Here is a 17,974-nt window from a genome sequence, read left to right as displayed (position 1 = left end):
CCAAGTCCAGGTACAGCTGTACTTTCTGTAGCTCTTAAGGACTGTATACCTCAGGAGTTGGCCTGAAAGCCTGCAAGCTCTTCAACTGGTGTTGGGATCAGGGAGATCATAACTAATCAAGATACATTTTATATATATCTATATATCTTGCCTGACTTTTGTCCACTTTTCTTTCACGCAAAGGAATATGTAATACATTGTAGGATTTATATAAATGTCTGTTCCTAGCTTGAGCACTTAAGCATGCCTAAGATTCTGGATTTCTCAATCCTTCCCTTTTAAAAGGTTGAGAGAAACAGTATACTGTGAAATAATTTAAATTTTGGAGAGGAAGCTTCTCAATAGTTATGAAATGGTTTGGAGTAAAATAAGCCTAAGCACTTCATTGTACGCATTCTGGTCCCAAGCATAGATAAGAGGTTATTTATGCCTAGAGAATCAGAAGATCCAACTGCCCAACTTCTCTAAGACTTTGCCTGCAATTTCAGGATTAAAGGCATTTCTTTGGAATTGACATATTATTCATGAGATCTTTGTATGCAAAAGAGGTGATTAACCACTGAGAAAACAACAAACAACTCTGTGGATACATGGAAGGCTGTGGAGGTGAGGACCTAGAATGGAGAAAGCAAGAAACACCTGGAGCTCTGCTGCTGAAGTGAGGACTGGCAAGCAACTCAAGCCTGGAGTGCTCAAAGCTTTAGAGCAGGTGCAACAGAAAAATGCTGACTTTAGTCTTTGACCTCAGTTCCAAAAACTGTAAGAACGCACTGTGATGGGCTTACCTCAGACCAGAGGTGAAGGTGGGTCAATCAACTGTGACCTGGGGCTAGAGTCACAGGCTGTGGATTGGCTGCTCCTAAGGTACCTCCATGAGTGGTGGCTGTGAGGGAGGAGGACGTTACTGTGTCCAGAAAATCCAAAGAGCTGGGCAGGGAAACCATGGAGCCAATATAGAAAGGGATACCTAATGTAAGGTTTGCATGCCATGACCACCATTAGACTGTTTCTCTAAGAGACTTCTTGTTGAAATATACCTTTATTTAAAATGTCTCAATAAAGATATTTGTTTTAATCATAACGGACTGAACCTAAATTCTCACACTGCAGTGTGTTCCCACCAGACCGCTCTCTCTCTCACATGCCACACTTTGTGTTTTCCCCTGCTTTTAGCATGACAGCCAGAAAGGGAAGAGGTGGGCATCCCTCACCTGTAGACCTTGTTTTCTCAACCCTCTGTTCTCTTCAGTGCTCACTTAGTGTTCCCTGGGATCGAGGGGAGGTGTGTAGTACTAATGTCATAAAGAACTACTTTTGCTATCAGCAGGTGCTGCTGATTCACTCTAGTGTTTAATCACCCATGGAAACCATTTGTTTAAGCGATTAGGAATTTGAGTATAGGGCATTTTTAGGGATTAATGACCAGGTGGTAAAATCTGAATGCTTATAGCCTAGTCAAGGGCTGCTTATCAGCAGGAAATGACTTGCTTCAAGGTGGTTGATATTTACCGGGAAAATTAAATGGACCAGGAGGATATGGGCATTTTTGAGTGACTCAAGGCAGTGGTACAGTGAAAACACATCTGGGCATGACTTGCTTCAGGATAAGCTGTTTGAAGCACTTTGTCCTTGGTTTTGAAGATAGAGGTACTCTCTGTAAGCCTTCTTTTCTGTAAGTGTACCAGCAGGAAATGAAATCCTGAAATGAGAAAGAAGTTTTGGTTGCATCGATGCATCACTATTGTGCATATATCTAAAGCTCTGTAACAATGTGGGGGGGAGGCGATGTTGATGGGGTGGAAAGAGAGATGGTCTGGAAGTTGAGACCAGAGCTCTAGACCTAGCTGTCATTTCTTACCTTGTGATCATGATAAGTCACTTAATTTCTAAGTTTATTCATCTACAGATTGGGGCATGTGGAAGAAGTGAACTTGAAGCTTGTTTGGCTAGTTTGGAGGTAGAGCCACAGCCTATTATCACTGAGACATAAAGAAGAAAACTGATGCAGTCAGAAATATGAGGTTATACTTGCATAATGTCAGTTTTTTCCTAAGGCAGTCAAAGAATTCAGTACACACAGGTCACTCCAGATACTTGGCACTGATTGAGTTCCCTGTAGAGTGCTGTTTTCTATTCTTTCAAGCCTGCCTCAGTTACCTGATAAGACTGCCTTCTTGCTGCTTTTCAACTCGTCTTGTCCAAGGAAAGACTTTACTATTAGTAAACCAGAAAGGGTGACTCTCAGTCCATAGTCATTGGGGAAGCTCAACTTTATGGCTTGCCATATTTAGAGCCATGTTCAGGAGACAGTCCTGAATAGTGGATGGGCTGTTGGCAGAAAGGGTGACCCTGGGTGAGGAAAGCATAAACTTGGGTTGGGATAGCCTGGGAGACTCATAGGCCAGGAAGGGAAAGCATGCAAAGATGGGCACTGAGGACACCTTGACTAATTGCTTGGGTGACTTGGACTTCAGAAGAGGTGAAGTGGTCCTTTATTAGGAGCAAAGATCTCTTTCTGGAATTCTGGGATGACTAAATTCTCTTTTACAAGAACCTTTCCTTATCGAGAATGCACATTGCATTTCATGCATTTAAAGGCATACATTCAATATGCATGCTTAGCCTGAACACATAGTTCACCCAGTTCTCACAGCAGCTCTGTAAAGGACATGTTATTATCACTGCTCACCAGATGAGGAACTTGATGCTTACCTGGGATAAATATCACTCCCAAGGTCATGCAACTGGGACCCAATATGATTCCTTCTCTGTCTGATTTCAGAAGCTGTCATATCCCATTGTTTCTCCTGGGGAAAACACAGAACACAGCCTGTCTCCAAGTAATTGGGAGTAAACTACAAATTTATGTGTTTAATTTTAACCTCAAATGGAAGCTGAAAGTTAAAAGGTGTTCACTATATGCCAATTTTGCCCCCAATTGCTTTATACATGTGAACTCATTTAATTCTTACTATGCACCCTGAAAGCAGCTACTGCTTTTGATTGATTTTTATAGGAAGGAAACAGAGTCATTGAGTGGCTAATGGACATGCCCAAGATTCCATAGCTAGTCACTGGTGGACTTTAACCCTCAAAACAGCTTTAATATACCCTGTTAGTGCCTTTTTGATGATTTTTTTCCTACTGATTTTGGGAGGCAAAGAATAAAAAAGTACAACTTGGAATGAGCTAGGAGACAGATTTTCCCTCCATGGCATATAGTGTAATTGTCACAAGGAGGAGCATGTGGATTTTCTTTGTGATCTCACTGTCACAGGAGAGGCTACAGGACAGGCACACAGCCGGTTCTCACTCAGAAACAGTGGAATTCACCTCTGGCAAGGGAAGCAAAGGACAGAAACATGAGCTTCCATCAATTGATTTCTTTTTAAACATTAGAAAGGAAAAACAGGCACATGATAGCTCAGCACTTTAAAGCTTTGTAGATTGGGATGGCGTTTAATCAAATTTCTAGAATAAAGGAGGCAGAGTTAGAGGGAGCAGGCAGGATACCTAGAGGTCATTATGCTGAATGTCCCCACTCCCACAGAAACCTCCCTAATTCATTTAATTTTTCCTAAAGCTAATAAAATGAAGTGGAAGGAATATGGGATTGAAGAGGTGGGAGACAAAAATTTCTTAGCAATTTGATGCTAGGGCAGTGATGGAGAACCTTTTAGAGGCAAGTGCCCAAACTGCAACCCAAAACCTACTTATTTACCACAAAGTGCCAACACTGCAATTACATCTGAATACTGAAGTTTTAGTTTAGAAAAAGACAACTCATACATTAACATCTTTTGTCTTAAAAGAAAAATGTGTGCCATAGTTTCACCACCACTGCTCTAGGGTCTATGTGAGTCAATAGCCCAGTAGATTTATAAAAAAGAAAAAAAAAAGCACCATCATGTTTTCTTCATCTAAAATACAGTATACAGAATGGAGAATTTCAGAGGTGATGGTTCCCTTTTATTCTGTTGGCCAGAGCCCATCTGGAATGGGGCTGGGGTTCAGTTCTGTGCCCTGTATTCAGAGAAAGCACACCTGGAGTTCTGGAGTGGCACCACCAGAATGCCCCCAACCACTGGCCTCAAAGGGAAGGGGCACAGACAGAGGAGCAGCTAGGTTGGAAAAGAAGCTTTCCCAAAGAGATGGGAAAGAAAGTGAAAGTCGCAGGTACCCAGGGATGATACTTCCTGGAAAATAAAAAACAAATACTACCATTCAAAGTGATAAACAGAATTTTTGCAACCCACTACTGTTTGTAATTGTGTTCTGCTATAATTACCAGAGTTGGTTTACACTTACTGCCTTTTAAAATTGCACTTCTTCCTAAAGCTTTTGTCTTCTCCATCCAGTTAATTTTCCTCTGTAGTTTTTATCAACACTTGCTTTGCTTTATTTATGATCTCCACCTATTAGAAGTCACTCTTCTTAAGGGCTTTCATTATCCATTTTCATCTTGCTATATTTCTAATGCTTAGAATAGTATCTGACACAGGCCACATGTTCTGTAGATATTAATAGTACATATCAATTGATGAAGGAATGAAATGACAAGACAGCAGCAGCAGGAGTGATATCTGGGAGCAAGAGTGGCATATGTCTCATGACTGACCATCAGGGGATCATGAACATCCGTCAGGTGGAGGTGGAGTTACATGGTCATTTCCGGACCAGTAACTTTATGGTACTGCAGGAAGATGAACAGAAAGGAGAGAAGTAGGTTTTTGTGGATTTTATATGTTACAGCTCTGAACTATTGCTACAGGCTGGACAGAAAGAATGCTAGACTGAAAACATGAAGGTTTCCAATTACAGAAGTGCTAAGAATCTGGGTGGACAAGAAACCTGATTATTATAAACTTAGTTTTGGTGCCAGAAGAAATTTGGCAAAACTTTATTTGGAATATAAAATCTCGTGGAAGTTCTTAGTAGAACAAACCCACCACAGTTGAAGCCTAAAGATAGAGGGAGTTGGTATGGAAGGCAATAAGGAAGATCTTCTTTCTGAAGGCACTAGGGAAAGAATTATGTCTCTTCCCATCTCCTGGCAGTTGCCGGCAGACCTTGGCATTTCTTGGCTTATAAGCACATCACTCAGTCTGTGCCTCTGTTGACACATGGTATTACCCTTGTGTGTTGTGTTTTTTGTCTGTATCCATATTTCTCTCTTCTTTCAAGAATGCTGGTCATTGAATTAGGGCACACTCTAATCTAGGATACCTCATGTCACCTGATTACATGTACAAAAACCCCGTTTCCAAGTAAGGTCACCTTCCTAGGTATTGAGAGTTAGGACTTCTATCTTTTTGGGAGGAGTGAGAAGAGAGGACACAATACTGTCCAGTACAAGAATATATCAAAATACAAGATGGGTTTCTGAGATCTGAATAGATAATTTTATCTGGAAGTTCAAATTTCCTTCCACCGAGTGTTTTGGAGATTGCAAGAATAGGATTCTCCTTGTATAGCAGGAAATTGGATACCCCAATTGCCTCTTATTTATATTGTGCTCTCCCAAATTTTAGCCATGTAGGAAAAATAAGACATATATGAATTAAAACAATTTAATTTCAAAGTTTTTGCTTGAGTCTTTGTGTAATTATAAAGTGAGGTTCTTGAGGGATAGATAGATTTCCCTATAATGGGGTCATCACCCATTATGGTCATAATATTCTGGTAATTTCCCCTTGGATGAAAGTGAGAGGTTGTGATATTTGTTCCTTTTCCCTTGTCAGGGACTGGTTTGGATTCACAATGATTCGGGCCGTGAAATACATTTATCCTTTTATTCACTCAACAAATATCTATGAGATTTGATTACAGGCTGGATACTTCAAACATTTGCCTAAAAACTATACTTATGATTCTGACCCTTGTCAGTTATTTATATGTAAAGCTCATCAATGTTAACAAATGTAAAAGGACATAGAGAAAATTTGAAATATGCCCAACAAATTGGAATATACAAATAATTTTCAGCTAGCATTTGGGTCTTCATGGCTACTCTGAAGGTGTTGAGGATCTAGCAGCAAATAAAAAAGGAGGGAGACTAGATTTGCTTGAGATTTCTGCAAAGAAGAGCCAGTGCTTCTCTCCCAATGGATATGAACAAGGATATTATTGTTGTGTTAATTGCTGACCAGGAGAACGTCAGCCCTGAGGTAAAGCCAGTGCCTTGTTCAGTAGAGCGGACAGAGGAAAAACAGCTTGGTTTATGATGACATCATGGAGTAACTGAATGGACTGAACCTTACATTAGGACTTTCTACATTATGAGAAAATAAATTTTGAAAATAAACATTAAATTGAGTTTGAATTGAATATCAATTCCTTGCATGCTTAACAGTCTGAAATAGGCATCATTTCGATTGCATTATAAGTCCTACCCTCCTCCCTTTCCCCCAGTCCATGGTTTCACTTTCTGTTTCAGTTACCTGCTGTCAACTTAGGTCTGAAAATATTAAATGAAAAATTCCATAAATAATTAAAAGTTTAAAAAACCTTTATTGTAATATGTTGCTATAATTTCTCCATATTATCATTGCTTATTATTGTTAATCTCTTACTGTGCTTGATTTAAAAATTAAACTTTGTCATAGCTTGCTTCTTGGCCTTTCTAAGATCAAGTATAAACCTTATCATAGTGTGATGGTTTAGATCTAAAATGTTCCCAGTCTTGTGTTTGGAGGTGGGGCCTGGTCAGAAAGTGTGGGACACTGGTGACTTGGAATGGTGCATTCTCGTCCCTGTGTTCTCTCTTCTCTGCTTCCTGGCTGCCTTGCACCATGAGATTTTTTGCCTTTAAGCCAGCTGATCATGGACTGAACTCATTGAAATTGGTGAACCAAAATAAACCCATCCTTTAAATCTAGGGGTCGTTGGGTATTTTGTCTCAGTGATAGGAAAGTGACTAATACACATAGGTTTGTATGTAGAAGAGAAAACACAGTGTGTATATAGAGTCAGGTACTATCTGAGATTTCTGGCATCCATGAAGCATTTTGGAATAAATCCCACAGCCTCTTATCTAGGAGTGGACTATGGTGCTCAAGTCCTGTGCAGTCTGAAAGCCACAGAAGAATAAAGGAATGGCACCACTCTTGTTTTTACTGTGGGCTGCTATAGGAGATTTTAATTGTTATATTTTGAAGCGAGACCTTTGGCACTCAGAGAGGCCTTTCCTAGCATCCTTTCCCCATTAAGTATCCCATTCAAGTGGATATTTTTTTCTTAAGAATTGACACCGTGCCTTGGATATCAAATCTTTTGCCTTAGTAAATAGCCCTACATAACCCAGACTGGCAAGTCATCAGCACATAATTCTAGCTTGAAAGAGCTGTTGGCACGTGCCTCCAATGTGCCAGATGTGTTGAGGATTGTGTAAAGCCAATCTATGTCTCAGTGTGTCTGGAAGATGGGCTACCAAATCAGGTATTGCTCTTGAGCCTTAATACTATGTTTGTTTACCCTGTTGGGTTCAGGCTGGATTGATGCCTGATACTCCTTTCTTCTTCCTTATCTCTCCATTCTGTAATGGGGATGTCTATCCTATGGCTGTCCCATCATTGCATTTTGGAAGCTTGTAACTTGTTTGATTTCACAGCTCCATAACAAAAGAGTACTGTGCCTCAGGAGGATTATACCTTGCATTTCTCTCATAACTTATTTAGATGATATTCACATAAGACTTTGGACTTAGATTTTAAACTTGATGGTAGAATGAGTTAAGACTTTTGGAGACATTGAGGTGGATGGGATCTATTTTGTATGTGAGAAGAAGATGAGTTTTGGGGAGCCAGAGTTGGAAAGATACAGTCTGAAATTTTTGTCTTCCTCGAAAATTCATTTGTTGAACCCTGGGGCACTTTAACTTTGAAGTTTAGATGTCCCAAGATGAGGGAGTCCAGCCAATAACATTCAAAATGATGGGTCAGGAATGAGAAGAGATAACAATTTTCAATGGAATCATCTAGCTCTTTAGGACTTATAATTTAGCAAGGGAGGCAAGGCAGGAGGGAGGGAGAGAGAAGAGAATGAATGAAGAAAGGTAGGTTCTGTCAGGAACCATAAGATTCCTGAGCCATAAGATCCCAGTTCAGAAGCCCAACCTCGGGCCCTTCATCTGGTAGCATCCTTGGGAGAAGTAGGAACAAGAATCCTTCGACTGCTATACAAAAGTATCAAAAATAGAAAGGCATAGGTGGCCAGAAAAGTCAATGGGACAGCAGAAATGCCTCAACAGCCTTAATTTAAAATATCTCTATTATAACTGTACCCCATTATTGTAAGTTTCTTAGGGATTTTAGACACAAATTGATGAGTTATTATGATTATACTCAAGAACAAAATGGAGCCTGAGGTAGATAGAGGGTGAAGGTGGCAATGTAGGTCTTGAACTGCAACCTTTCAAGTAGTTAAGAGGCCAGATATGATCCATTACCCTGATTAGGAACTCTCTGTTCCTATTATATGAGGCATCATTTGCTTCTCTTGATGCTGCATGGTTTCCATAGCAACTATCATGGTGGTCATTAGAATGTCTATTCAAAGCCTAATGGTTTTTTGTCCATCCTGAAGTATTTTCCTGAGTGTTTTTTCTTAATGCCAAGATATTGCAGATTGTACATCATTATGATGTTATGATATTGGACATCATTGTTGTAAAATGTTTATATACATACACTTTGTAACAATAGGTCATTGGTTGACAACAAGTCATACTTTATTTCAAAGATCTCCATTCTTCCTCTATGAGAAGTGTGTGGTAGTCTTTATGTAGTTTGTGTCACAGGTTTGAAGAGAGTCTGAAGTCAAATGTAGTGAAAAGTCCCTTATTGAGTTCTTTATGTATCTCTTCTGGTTCAGACCTCTGAAGATTATCCTCTTTGAAAAGGTATGTTTGCTTCTCTTACCTGCAAAAAGATGAAAGAGGATCCTTCCAGAAAACCAGGAATGATAACAACAAAATCCCTTGCTGAAAACCCTTGACATTAAATGTTTGAAAAGAGCATGAGCTTTAGAGACAAACCAACCTTGATTTTATTCTTTGTTTTCTTCTATCAAACTTTTCTCAGCCTCAGATTTTCACTCTGTATAAGACTTTGGTTGATTAAATTATATTTATGTTTAAACAGGTACTTTTATGGCACCAGGTACATGCGAGATCCCCTAGGAATGGTCTTGTTATAGTCTGCTTTTTTGGGCACATTTTTATAAATGTTAATTATTGAATTGTAGAATAATACTGGAATTTCTGATGAAATACATGAAACTTAAAGCAGCTCTATATATGTCTGGTTCTACTAAGTCTGAGATTTTAAAAAATGTTGTTCTGGGCTGGGGATTTAGCTCAGTGGTTCCACTGCCTGCTTCACAAGCTCAAGGTCCTGAGTTTGATCCCTGGTACCAAAAAAATTGCTCTAAATGAAATAATATTAGTAGACTGATATCATTTTTATAGCTATTAATAAATTACAGAAGCTATGCTGTTTGGAGCATAATTATACAAAAATTCTGCTCATTTACATACTGTAGCTACCCTGGTTTTATAGATACTGGAAATGCTGTTTAAAAGATGTTTTCTCTGGACATTGGGTTTCAAGTTAGCACTAGTACAAAGCACCTCTCTTCTACAAGATTTGTCATATAGAAAAAAAAAGTGTCAATTTATGTCATAGAGATACATAGAAAATGAGCCACAACTCTCCCATCTTCATCTTAAATTGTGTAATTGTACTGTTCTGCACCCTGAATGATTGTATTAAAATGTGATTTTTAAAAAATAGGAATATAAATATATATTCCTCTAAATTGTTGGTGATTGTCTCTATGACTGGGAAATTTGAGTGTTGTGGGAAAAAGCAACAGAGTATGAACAGATAGACTTATCATCTTATTGAAACCTAAAATATAAATAAAGGATAATGATGTAATAGGAATGACATATTTGGAACATTTATTACTTAATTGCTTTGCATAAACTATGTTGGTTGATACTCATGAAATTTTTGGTGATGCCATTGTCCTAGTGATAAATAGACATAAAAAAGGGGACAGAGACAGAGAACTTATTTGGTCTAGGTGACTACTGTAAATAATGCTTTAATTTAAATAGATCTGGATCAAAAATAATTCATTATTTTTACATGTTTGTGATTACATGAAGAAATATTAGAAAATACATTAAAAACTAATAAAAGTAATTATCTATAGTGAAATAAGGTGGAGAAGGTCAGGAGCTGAAATGAGAACTCTAATGCTAAGCTTTTTACACAGTTTTAAGTTTGGAGCTATGTAAATATATTGCCTATTCAAAAATGAATGGGAAATAAACACAGATCCACTTGGTATAGCTGTATTTGGCCTAAATGTCTCTTCAGGTCATCTTTAAGATGGAGGTGTGGAATCTTTTCCCTGCTCTGCTGTACTGAGACCCCCTTTAGAGAACTGTATTTGTTGAGGCTTGTATCTACATGTCCCCCCCCAAAGCCTCATGCACTCATAGGTGGGGCTTTTGGCTGTGACTGGATCATGGGTATGTGATACAGGATGATTCCACTGACGGTTCAGCACAGGGCTCTGTGTAGATGATGGGCTTATTGAAGAGGGAAGACTCGCCCTGGGTGTGGGTGGTATCAACAAATAGGCTTGCAGTCTGGATGGAATAAAAGGGAGAAAAAGGAAGACATTTTCCTGCTTCTGCCTACTGCCTGCAATAGCATGGACTGTTTCTCCTTTGTGATGCCCCTCAGCCATAACCCCTCCTTGGAACCAGCTGACTATGGGCTAAAACCTCTACAAATTTTGAGCCAAAATAAATCTTTCCTCCTTTACCTTGTCGATGTCAGGTATTTGATCCTAGAAATGAGGAAGTAACTAAGACAGTATTTTTTCTCAAGGACTCTTCTTCCAGTTGAGGGTTATAGCTGCACTCTGATGGTTGCATGTGGGAAAAATGAGGGTTATGAAAAGGATATTCCTCAATCTATCAACACGTTTGTTTCTGAATATTGGAAGTGTATGTATGTATGAGGGAGATCATAGTCAACTTTATTCTATATACAATGAGAACATTTTAATTCCTCCTCTTCCTCCTCCCCCTTTTGTCCTCCTCCTCCTATATTCTTCTCCCCCCAAAAGAGAAGAACAAGTCTAACAAAATAATTCAGACTAGCAGCCAGAATCTTTTCTTCCATGACTTGGTCAATTTTAAAAGCTTTCTGATGTTTTGCTGTTGTCAAATCTATTTCTGATCTTTGCTAATATCTCAGCTGTCCACCAGGATCTCTCTAGAGGTATCACTAAGTTGAGAAAAGAGAAATAGCTGAAAACAAAGGGAACATTCAACATTCTGGAAAGGGCTTCAGAGTCTGACTAGAACATGAGTCAGGACTGACAGACCTAAGAGCTGCTCAAAGTAACAGATTAAACCTTTTGATCAGAGTTTGCACTGTTAACCATCCAACTATGCCTCCCTAACCTCTCATGCTCCTGCTGCTCCAAGAGCTGCTGCTCTCTGGTAGACTGCCTGTCCTGTGCTGGGGGGGGGGGCGACCATGACACACTGTCAACATCCACTGTGCACCTTCCGACTAGTGACATCTCTGCTCTCAATGTCAGCATGAGTCCCATGTTGGAAGGAGACTTTTTCACCCTCAGTATTTGTACTAGTCTGTTTTTCATTACTACAAGGAAATAATTGAGGCAGGCTAACTTACAAAGAAAAGAGGTTTATTTAGTTTATGTTTCTGGAGGTTCAAAGTCAAAGGTTGAATGGCTTCTTTGGTTCAGCCTAATGGGCACCATAGCAGGAATATGTTTGTGAGTGAGAGATCATATCTCAAAACTGGAAGCCACAGAGTTACTAAGGTGTCTCACTGTCCTTTCAAGTGCTTCCTCCCAGAGGCTTAGGAACCTCCCATTAGGCCCCACCTAGTAAAGGTTTTATCAGCTCTTACTTCACCACATTGAGGACCAAGTCTCCAACACATGAACTCTTGGGCGCAAACCCTATTCAAATCTTGGACGTATTCAAGCTTTGGTTTTCCATCTGCCATTATAGACTCTGGCATATGGAACTGAAGGCACAAAGCCACCAAAACTGGAATTATCAGATTTGCATAGAAATATTAGCCTTTCAACTGAATAGCCGGATATGTATGAGCAAATTTTCAAGTCATTCTGTGAGTCCTTTTGCTTTATCTATAAAATGGATATTATTATATTGTTGACTTTATAGGGTTGTTATGAGCTTTAAATAAAATTATATGTGTCAAGGGTTTTGCACAATGACTGACATATTGTAAATGTTCATGTAAAAGTTATTTTTATATCCTTGGTGAGACAACCATTTGATGACTAAACAAGAAGATGGTAATACCCTTTTCTTCATTATTTCCCTGTTTGAATTCTCATGTGGCACCATATTCTAGTATTCAATGGTTTCTCACTCAGGCAGTTTCCTTATTATCTGGTTCTCTGAGAACAATAACTTTTTGGTCTTCAAGGTGCCTCATTCCAGTGGTTGAGTCCTATCACTGCAAATTTTCTCCATGTTTAGTGAAACATCACACTGGATTAGACTGTGCCATGCTGAACCAGCACTCTTGACAGAGATACTCTGACAGCAGCGCTTCTCCCAGGCAAAATAGGGTTTCCAGGGACCTCCTCTGATGAAGGATGGTAGCGAAGATGGAAAGAAATCGATGGGTTTACATCTCTCTTGTCACCCTCTTCGATCCCACCCATCAGCTCATAGCTCTTCCACTACTAATATTTCATCTGTTCCTAAATCTTAGAAGATCCTTTTTTTAGCTCTCCTTCCCAACCCCTCCCTACCCAGATGTCATCTGATTCCATGGCTCATCTCCAGTAAATGATGCAAGAGAGATTGAAAGCAGAAATCAATATATGAATCAGGACATGAATCAAAGGAGAGGTAAGAAATGTTTGGGAAGAATGGATGTTGGAAGAAAGCCAGCATCAGTGTACCATCTGAAAGAAGATATTGGTGATGTCTCAGGAAATGGATGGAATAAACTTGAAGATGGAATCCACTTGATGAAATTAGGTGTAGGACTTTATGTACTCATGTTTACCTCTCATTTTTGGATTCTGGCAGTGTCAGTTGAATCTTGGGACTTCTCCCTTAGCTTTAACATAGATGACATATACTGTAAGGTATTATTGTAATCTAAACCTTAAGGATCTAGAAGGACAGAAAGGGACCCTTTCCCATGGATTTTTCTCTCATGGCTACTAGCTACATGTGATGCTGGAGCACTTAATTATCTACTTTGGATACAGAGGCATTACAAGTATAAAATATATATTGGATTTTAAAGAGATTATTAAAACAAGAATATAAAGATCTCACAGTTAATTTTTCTGTGTTCAAATGATATTTTGGGTATGAGTCAAATAAATTATTAAAATTAACTTCTTTCCATTTACTGTTTCTAAATATGATTACCAAAAATTTTAAATTACATATATATCATATTTCTACTGCCATAGATAGGAATGAACATATATTGAGAACCCAGTATGTTCCAGATATTATTCTAAGCATGATACGTATAGCATCTAATATTAATATGTTTAAATGTACATACTAATATAGTTCCATTACAAAATAAACCAAGTCACAGAAGGAGTAACTTATTTAAGCTTATACAATTGGATATTGGTAGAGCTGGGATTCCAATCTTGTCAAGCTGGCTCTAGAGCTCATATTCTTCCTCACCCATTGTCCTATCTCTTTCTGGAATCTTAACAATTATATGCCTATGTGTAGATTTTTTTTGATCAAAGCTATTTGGAGTCCTATATGCCTCACTTATCTGTATGTCAAGCTCTTTTCCCCTGCTTGGGAAGTTTTCTGCCATTATTTCTGTGAAGAGATTTTTTATGTCATCTCCACTCTCTCCTGTTTCTTCATTGAGCCCAATCAGTCTTATGTTATTCTTCTTTGCATCATCTAGCAGCTGCTGGATTGATTTCTCATGTTCCCTTGTAATTTTGAAGCAATTTTTCTTTTCCTGGTCACTAATTGCAATCTTGTCTTCTATATCTGAAATTCTGTCCTCACATTGGGTCCTTCTGCTGTGTAGACTTTCAATGGAGTTTTTCATCTCCTGGAAATCTATTTGCATCTGTTTTATGGATTCCATTTGTTTCTTATGTTGGGATTCCATCATGTTCCTGAGCTCCTCTCTAGATTTATTAATCATGTCTTGCACTAGGGGCACAATTTCTCCTGTTATCTGAGAAATTATTTCTGATTTCATTTTTTCCAGATCCCTTTTGTTGCCAGTTCAGTGGGTCCAGGTGGTTGAGTATCAGAGTATTCCATCTCATTTCCCTTTGGGGTTGCTGTAGGTGATCTGGAAGTCTGGTTTTGAGACTTATTTATGTGCTTTCTCATTTCGACTGCGGGAGGGGGCTGTTAGCGCCTGCATGGATTACCTCCTCTGAGCCAGGAGAGGTGGGACAGGGGCTGTGAGCAGCGGTAGGGATGGTGACCCAAAAACCCTTTCCTGTTGGCTGGGAGCAGTGGGAGGCATGGTGGCTGGGAAGCCCCTTCTTCTGGACCAGGAGCAGTGGGATGGCGGCTCAGAAGCCCCTATCTCTGGGCTGGGAGCGGTGGGAGGGATGGTGGCGCAGAAGTCCCTTCCTCTGGGCCAGGAGCAGCGGAACAGAAGGTGGCCCCAAAACCCTTTCCTCTGGGCTGGGAGCAGCGGGAGGGATGGTGACCAGGAAGCCTCTTCCTCTGGACCAGGAGCAGTGGGACGACAGCTCAGAAGCCCCTACCTCTGGGCCGGGAACAGCAGGACTCAGTACCTTGGTCTGGTGGTCTGGTGTCCTCTGTGTCTTTGTAGTGTGGAACCAGGTGGCTGCCTGTCTGCAGTGGGCTGATTCGGCGTGTTCCATGCGACTCAGGACCTCGGTAGGGCGTAGGCAGACCTGCCTGTCTGCAGTGGGCTGATTTGGCATGTTCCGTGTGACTCAGGACCTCGGTAGGGCGTGCACCCATTGTCCTATCTCTTGGTGTCAAGTTGAGTGCTTGGTAGGCTGTTATAGGCTGGTCAGCAAGGATTTGATGGGTTTATGTATTAACTGACAGTTGTAAGTTGTAAAAGATGGAGATATACTCAAGCTACCCATCTGATGAAAATTTAAGCAAAAAATTCTAGCAAAATCACTATTGGGGTATGGAGAAAATTAGACCCTTATTCAGGGTACCACAGTGGTTCCAGTACAGTCACACACCACCTCATGATTGAGATTTTGGTTAATGATAGGCTGGATATACACTGGTGGCTTCCATGGGATTATGATGGAGCTGAACATTTCCCATTCCCAGTGATGTCATAGCCATTACTCGTGTGTTTGTGGATATGGTGGTGTAAACACACTTAATGCACTGCCTGTTGTATAAAATTATAGCACAATCAATAACATACTGTACATGATAATGACCACATTACTGGCTTGTGCAGTTACCTTTTAAGATTATTTTAGAATATACCCTATTTATAAAAGTTTACTTTGAAACAATATGCTGTGCTATTCCAGCCACAGCTTCATGAGTCTCATGTTTACTGCATCTCTCAATTGCATCATCTTCTCCTCTGTGTGATTTAATCTGCAATCTGTTCATCATGACCACTGAACATACAAAATCCATTGTTAATGTGGCCAGTAAGAAGCCACATTGAGTGATTGATCAGGAGACACAATTAAAAGTGATTAAGGGCAATGAAGGTGGAGAATCAGAGATGGCATGTTCAGGACTTGGACATGTCTCATTTCCACTATAGCCACAATCTTGAATAACAAAAACAAAATGACAGAAACTGATAAGGCATCTGCTCATTGAAGGCACTGAGACTAACAAAAATTTGAGAAGGGCCCATGTCAGACCTGGAGAGACTTCTAGTGACCTAGATTGAAGACCAGACACAGAAGCAGAGCCCTTCCAGCACTGTGGCAATTCATGGCCAAAGCAAAAATTTCCTTGTAGTGATGAAAGAAAAAGCTGGAGCCAAATATGATGTTGAATTTGCTGCTAGCTCTGGGTGGTTAAAATGATCATGATACAAAGTTGTTCCAGTGGCAGGACTATCTTCCAGGTTCTGTCACAAGTCGCTGGCTTTCCTTATGTTTAGCCACATTTGGGACAGCTTTATCATTGATTGACCACTATCAGAGTTATAAAAATCACAAGACTTCTATCATATGATAGCAAGATTACTTTCATTATGCCACCAAGTGTATTTAACTACATCCACTCACTAAATATTTATTGTTTCCTATGTACCAGGCACTGTTCTTAGTATACAGAATTCATTAATAAAATAAAAGGACGAATATTCCTGCTATCATGGAGCTTACATCTAGCTGAGAGAGGCAGACTATAAGAAGTACTGCAAAGTAGAAAGTTTTGTTAGAAAATGATAAAACATATGGAGAAAAAAATTAAAGGAATCAGGCATGTTCCTAGAGTGGGAATGGAGCTTGCAGTTTTACATAATGTGATTAGGGTGGGCCTCATTTAGATGTGAGATTGTGCAAAGATACAAAGGAGGAGAGAACATTGTCTAAGGAGGAGTTAGCAGAAGAGCATCTGGGCAGATGGAACAGTTAGAGCAAAGGTCCTAAGCCTGGCATGTTTGAGGAACAAGGAGGGCAGGGGGCCTGGAATACAATGAGAGGGAGGAGTGAGAGATGAGGTCAAAGAGATCAGAACAGGAAGTGGTTTGTATGCCTTTGTAAGGATTTGGGTTTTTCCTCCAGTGAAATGGGAGCATCACAAGGTTTTTAGCAGAGAAGCAACGTGGTCTGGCTTACCTTCTAGGAAGCCTACAGATGTTGGTTTGTAAGTAGGCTGCTAAAAGACAAGGTAGGAGGTCCTGTTAGACAACTAGTATAACAATCCAAATGAAATGAAAGCTATTTGTGTCTGGGTGTTAGGAAAGAAGGTAATGATAACTGGCCAATTCTGGACATTTTAGAAAGCTGGAGCCAAAGGATTTGCTGACAGATGTACGGAACAAAAAAGTGAAGTCAAAGATAATTCCAAGGTGTTGCCAAGCTAATTGGTAGGATGGAGTTATCATTGCCAGAGATAAAAAAGCCTGTAGATGTTTTTCTTGGGATGTAAGCAAGATCAAGATCAATTTTGACAACATAGGGTTGATGTGAATATGGCTGCAGAAGTGGACATGTGGAGGAAGCAGAAGATATATGACTTTGGTGTTTGCAAAGGAGTGCTGGGTTTGAAATACATAGATTGAGAGATGTCAGAATGTAGATGATATTTAAAACAATGAGACTCAATGAGATCATCAAGATAGTAGAGGCAGACCGAGAAGAGGACCAAGGACTGCACCCTGGGGTATTCAAACATAAGTCTCATATAGAAGAGCAAAATCTAGCAAAGGACATGGCAATATTCCCAGTGGTACAGAAGAAAAACACAAAATGTGTTTCAGGATACCCCTCACTTGATAAAGGGAACAGGGAGTAGCTGGATGAAATTCTACTAATTGCTTAAGTAAGAATAGTACCAAAAATTGAGTACAGTATTTTACAATGTGGAGGTCATTAGTGACTTTGATAAGAGAAGTTTTGGAGGAGTAGTTGTAGTGGATGCTGGTTGCAGTGGGTTGAAGAGATAATGATTCTGTACTTTGGTTTTTAAAAATTTAATTTAATTTTATTAGTACATGTTTGTAATTCATGCAGTTGACAGTCATCTTGGTGGGGAGTGGTTGCACGTACATGTGACAGATTTTTGTTTTGTTCTGAATCGCCCCTCCCCCCACCTGACCTACTCTGGTTCCCCTATTATCATTTTCATACTTGTTGATATTATATGTCTTAGCTCTCATTTTGGCATGTAATGTTTACATTGAGTGAGTTATTAGGATCCTGTACCTGGCACATATTTATTACTCTCATTTCC

At 39.7% G+C, this 17,974-nt stretch overlaps 1 protein-coding gene across 23 annotated transcripts in view; it reads left to right on the top strand.

Annotated features, from left to right (window-relative positions):
• The window catches only part of Pofut3 (protein O-fucosyltransferase 3), a 431,777-nt gene that overhangs the window by 221,178 nt on the left and 192,625 nt on the right, over positions 1–17,974 (top strand). For 5 of the 23 annotated variants that reach the window (XM_087217276.1, XM_087217273.1, XM_087217272.1 and 2 more), the window contains one exon: positions 489–17,468. The exons of the other annotated variants lie outside the window; for them this stretch is intronic. The gene's annotated coding sequence lies outside the window, so the exon portion shown is untranslated. Of the gene's footprint in view, positions 1–488; positions 17,469–17,974 lie in introns of those variants that run through there. 23 annotated transcript variants of the gene reach the window in all.

This window comes from Heterocephalus glaber, unplaced genomic scaffold, assembly GCF_053883595.1.
Source record: "Heterocephalus glaber isolate CG9 unplaced genomic scaffold, H.glaber_assembly_v1.0 deba00001461, whole genome shotgun sequence".
Classification (NCBI taxonomy): domain Eukaryota; kingdom Metazoa; phylum Chordata; class Mammalia; order Rodentia; family Bathyergidae; genus Heterocephalus; species Heterocephalus glaber.
Note: the sequence above shows the minus strand (reverse complement) of the source record. Positions and strands in the feature narration are given on the sequence as shown.